The sequence below is a fragment of the Leiobunum rupestre genome, chromosome 9 (genome assembly GCF_980474605.1).
Source record: "Leiobunum rupestre chromosome 9, qqLeiRupe1.1.hap1, whole genome shotgun sequence".
NCBI classification, from domain to species: domain Eukaryota; kingdom Metazoa; phylum Arthropoda; class Arachnida; order Opiliones; family Sclerosomatidae; genus Leiobunum; species Leiobunum rupestre.
In genome coordinates, this window is record NC_143392.1 from 4,423,389 (window position 1) to 4,429,388 (window position 6,000).

Below are 6,000 nucleotides of genomic sequence, written 5' to 3' on the forward strand. Positions count from 1 at the left end.
GTTAGAAAAATCGGCTGTCCCACGGTAAAATGGATTTGGAACCTTTTCTAAAAAATCTGTTTTATGTTTAATTAGATTCAAATTGTTTAATTACATTTTAAGAAACAAAATAAGAACAAAAATATTTTTTACTTTAAATGAATTCCAAGTGAAAAATCACTTTTTGTTCGTATTCTGATTGGCTTCTTTCTCGATATTGTGTTTTCTTGCAGTCATCGCTGGTTTTAATTAATTTTAGCTGTGATATGAAAAAAGAGTAACGATAAATTTCCATCAAATAAAAGGTCATAAAAATATTTCACAAACATCCACTTACATTAAACACGAGATAATTTCTCTTTAATAATAAAAAGATAATAAATTAAAATATGTATTCAATATCTGAAATATTTATCACATGGTTTTATTTCCGAAAAGTATTTAACCTATAATTTATTTATTTTCTTACTATTTTTAATTCTGAAAAATTATTAAACCTAAAATTCTTTTCACTTTATCCTTCTCAATTTCGTAATTTCAAAATATATTCGATTTAAGTAAAAATAATATCGGGATATTTGTCGGTACGTTAAAAGCTTACGTATTTTTCTTTGATTTATCTGAACTTGCTTGTGAAACTGGTTGAGGCTTAATAATCCCATAGATAAAGATGAATGATTTTGAGCGGTGATTATAAATAAAGATTAAGGCTGATGTAAAAAATTATTTAATATGTGAAAAAAGCAAGTTTGCATATTGACGAGTATCGGGATTGTAACTAACTGCATCAACGTTAACCTTGAGCCACCCCAAGGAAAAAAATATTTATTTTAAAATCACATACTTTTGACTTGGGATTGCGGTTTTCACGTTTTGCATTCATAATTTCAGTGAAGCTGGAGTATACAATAAACGAATTGTTTTTATTTGGCGATACTGCTGCACATTTTAAATAAAACCAACTTCAGTTTTAAACCCTAGAGGGAACTTCTATTCTGATTAAGGACTCGGTGGTCAGCCAAGATTGGTTACTACTCGTCTTGGCCCAAAGAAATTAGTGAAAACCTTTCTTGGAAAATCTTGGAGTAGTTGGATATATTTTTATAGTCCCGTACATGTTTCTGCCTAGACGCAATGGGACGACGTACATTGCTTTTCTGCTTGGCATCTTACCTGATCTTCTTGATGATGCCCCTTTAGAAATTTAACGACATATGTGGCTGCAGCCTGACGGGGCTCCTGCTCGTCTTTCTCTGTCTGCGGGTTCGTTCGTTCTGCTACGAACAATTTCCACAGATATGAATTGGTTAAGGAGGTCCATTTATCTGGGCTGCGAGATCTAAAACTGCTAAACTTTTTTTGTGGGGCTGGATGAAAGTGCTTGTCTACGAAACTTTTTTATGTAAAGTCTTATTATCCTTCTACCCCTAAAATGAGCTTTCCGCAAAAAAATAATTTGTTTAATTTTTAGTCGACATTATTAAAATTTTGATTTTAGCGAAATTTCATCTATTGAACTCAAAACAGTTACGATAAGATTCATTCAATTTATCGATTCATTTCGGCAAAAAAATATTGGGAAATAAAACATCAATATCATCAAGTATTTTCAAATAAATGGTAACAAACTTGTGTTGTTATTATTTTTAAGCTGTTCCGCGATGATAAAAAAGGAATGATTATGGTGGAAATAGTAACTGCTGTTGGGAAAATTAAGATACCTATTACACAGGCCATGGTTACTCTGTGTAAACGTCTCAGAACGGTTTTATTTTTTGACTTTTCGAAAGAGTTTATTAATTTGACAAATAAACACTAAGCTGGGTGTGTTTGAATGAATTTATTATAGTTTGAAATTTTGGGAAAACACGAAGATGATTTTGGTATTTATTTCATCGTTTCCAAGTACCAAAATAAAAGAATATTTAATTCGTTAAGATACGTTTTAGCCATTTTTGATATATAATCAAAAAAGGCGGCCTACCACGCCTCCAAGGGGCTGATGATGGAAGACAGTCATTAAGTTAAAGTATGCTGGAAAGATTAAATAAAAATGTAAGGCATCACGGTACCAAACTTACTTTTAAGAGTGAACTGCAATTTACAACAACAATAGATACCGTCAATAACTGAATATATTAAGTATAAAAACCGATCGGCTTTATACGACGCTTTCTTATCTCAAATATGTAAAAGATTAACCGCCCTATCTTAACCCACCGCGCTTTCCAGGGCATCCTACACCGCATCCCCCATATAGAACACACACCCACCTATTTACAGCCATATAGATCCCCCATTCTATATCTACTTTTAATATACTTAAAATGGAAAGAGTTAAACGTGCAGCCAAACAATAAATAAAAGTCACAGTCGTAACACTTATTACAATTTCTAATGTTTTAAAAATTATAAGATGAATCACTACTAGACAATATGCATATTCCAACGTTAGAACGAAAACCACAAATAGCCAACTATTCGTGTGGCACTGTGTGTAAACTCGGAACAGCTCCTTAAGCGTAGAGTTTTTAAGTTCTCTTCCCATTGGTAAAATCGTTTTTCCCCCCAGTTTTTCGTTTTCCCCTTTCCCCTTTCCAACAACGCACGAATCTATGTCTTGTTGATATAAGTTAAATATATCGTCCACTTACAAATTTATGGAATGCTTAATAAGAAATTAAGTATATAAAAATTGATGTTGCATTTTATTGAACTAAGAGCTAAAACTAGACACAACATCAACACCTGTTAACAAAACAATAAACCGAACTCTATATTGGGATCTTTAATTGCAAATGACGTAACGTCTGCACAAATAACCAGAATCAAAGCGCAAACAACACTTAACCTGGAATAGACCTGTGTCTGAAGTCAAGTTAATCTTGAAAGTAAAATGAACGATAATGACAGAAAATATCAGGTCCGTCATGTTTCCGCCAATAGTGGCGCAATTGGTCGTAAAGCAATTCCGCCGTTTTCCTTTAATCTAAGAATCAAAATGAAAAGGTTAGTTATGCTGTGTAGTTGTAACTATGACGGATTTTCTAACTTTTGAGGTAATAACCAGCTAGGCTAATACCAAAGCACTAGGCCCAAGTCATCCAGCTACTTTTATTGACTTCATTTCCGGTGGTTGTGTTGCAATGTGTTGGAGTGTGATGGCAAGTTCTTCATACCACACAAGCCAACAGCTCCACTTACTATTAACCTCAACAAGATTTTATGTAAAGGGGAAACCGAAGAAAAAATTAAAATCCCTACAAGGTGGGGTGCACGACCAGTACACTGAAACGGACGTTACTAAGGCAATGTTATAGGATTGAAGTCTCTTATAACGATTTTGTCGTCGTGCATTCTGTATTATCCGCCCTTGTTATTTTTTCTAGGGTGGCTAGGAATATAAAGCCAATTTGTTTCATTTGACAATCATATTATTTTAAAGCTAACAGCTTGATTCTGAAAATCAGTGTCGAAATTCTGTTACCTTCATCTTCCGAAGACTCTCCTTGACGTGCATTGGTCGTCGGTTAAGGAAAGACGATACCTCTCGGATTCCGTTTGTAAAGAAGTTGAGCTAAGTAGGTTATCACTATACTTCTTGCGATCTCAGTAACCTAAAGCGAATGACATTAGCAGGAGAGTGAGATGGATTCTGATCTCGTTAAGAATATATTATCATCTTCAATTTCAATTCATTTATTTAGTTTTAAAAATATTACTATGCCTCAATACAAGGAGTTGGGGGTTAAGTCAATAGTTACATATAGCCCTCTTATAACCTTTACATATTAGTAGGGAGCTGTTGGCACGCGTGGCATGAAGGGCTTGCCACCACCCTCCTACGCAAATAAAGCAGGCCACCTAAATTAAGAAGACAAAAGTCCTAGATGACTTGAGCCTACGGTGGTACTTTGGGTATTATTAGCCTAGCATATAAATGGCTTACGTAATTTGTTAACTACAAATCTAACATTTGATGATTGCCAAACATTTGCTTTAAGTTGAAGGTTATTAGAATTTAAAATAAAACATTTTATACACTTTAATGGTTTTTCAAGGGAGTGAAGGGTTAGAAGTCGATTCAGCAAACGTGACTGAAACGTCATCAGAGTGTAACTTCACTGTAAAAAAAAGTACTTTGAAGGTCCAAAAAAATACCATAAGGAATTTTCTAGAACTTTTTTAGGTATTCCGGACCAACGTCTTTTCAGTGGGTATTAAAAAATACCCAAAATGTTACTAATACGATCAAAGGTATTAATAAAGACTTTCCAGAGTTTTTTCTTTCAAATCTATACCAATAAAGGTATATTTACAAGGATTAAAAAAGGGGGGAAATACAATGGGGTGAAAAGTTCGCTATACTTAATGTGTTCGAAAATTTTCCGATAGCCCTCCCTACAACATCGGCTAAATTATTCTCACTCTGTTTCTCTACTTATAAATACGGTCTTCGCTACGTCTATGTAACACCGGTTTGGACAACAAAGATTTTAATCGCCGAATTATCATACAGGTTAGAAATTTTCTTATACCTTACAACAAAATTCCATAACCTAGAGATTTGCTATAATGTAAATAATGTGTCTTATCATTAATCCAAATGTAAAAGAAAATTAAATTGACTAAAATAGATTTTTAGTAACTTAAAATACTACGAAAAATGTAAAACTCGCTTCTTATTACCACATTTTGGATCCGAAATAACCTCCTTCGGAAGTTCGGATAGCAGTTTCTGTTTAAATTAAGGCTCATTCACACTATCCAACATTAGTCAGCTGAAAAAATCAGTCAGACTTTTTTGTATTCACACTATCTAACTGACACGTTCACATTAACCGCCTTGTTCGTCCGACAAAAATCTTTCAATTTGTCAGCTGACTAAAGTTGGATAGTGTGAATGGTACTTTAGTCTTTTCCTCGCCAAACAGTCGTAACGAGGGAAATGTAGAAACCGGTAGCGCGTGCTTGACCTTTCCCCCCTCCTGTTTTTTTTCTCGGCGGCGTGGTGCACAAAAACGTTATAAAAAAAAATTGGGAAAATCACATTTTAACATTTATTCTATCAAGTTTGACCCATTTTAAGTTATTACGGTACGTAGGCCCTAAATGGGTTAGAGTGTGCAATAACTGGTAGCTTTACCGGGGAGTCGGGGTCCGGCACTTGTAACCCATAAGGGCGGTGGCGCACTGGGAGATGTTAGCTCTGATCAAATGGTCCTATCTCCACCTCCGACTTCGGTCAGGTTTGGGCTGGATACTGAACTTCGGTTCAGGCTAACGGAGAGGGTCCAGGCAAACTGGTCGCCTCGGCGGATTAGGAAGCCTGCTGTGGGGCGGCGAGCCTCCGTATGAGGGCACGGCGGACCCATCTCCCGGCCTTTTGGACTCCCACCGGGATCTCCGGTGCCAGCTGTGCCGGGTTATGCGGGCTGCTATGTGCTCGTCATTCCCCTTTAGGAGCTCTCTCCAAAGGGTTTGGCTCCTTACCTTAATAGGTAGGGTGTCGGCTGGAGTTGCTATAGCATCCATTCTAAATCCCACTGCTGTGTGCGAAGGTGGGATTAGTCCACCCATTGCTGCACCTTCTGCTGGGTTGAGTGGCTTGCGTCAAAGTTGAGACCATCAGTAGTAGGGTTCTGCTACCCATGCCGGATTTGTCACCTGTCCGGGCTAGGGGGACGCTGGCGTAGGGCACTATGATGATAGGCCTCCGGTGGTATGGTCTCTGTTACTAGGTACACCGGGCTATAAATTCTGACACACCCAGTGGCGTACTAGGGGGCCCCCAAATGTTTATGATTAAAATTGTTGCTTTTTAAAAGGGCCCCGAGTCGTTTTTCGTGGGGTGGGGGGGGGCGGAGTTCCTAGCTACGCCACTGACGGTACCACAAGTTTGGGTCATTACGACTCATGAGTTATAATTTCCGTATGCATTTGGGCTATTTTGAGCTTTACCTCTCTAGCCAAACGGGTCATTTCTGTACCAAAACGAAGAAGCAAAATATAATATTGTGT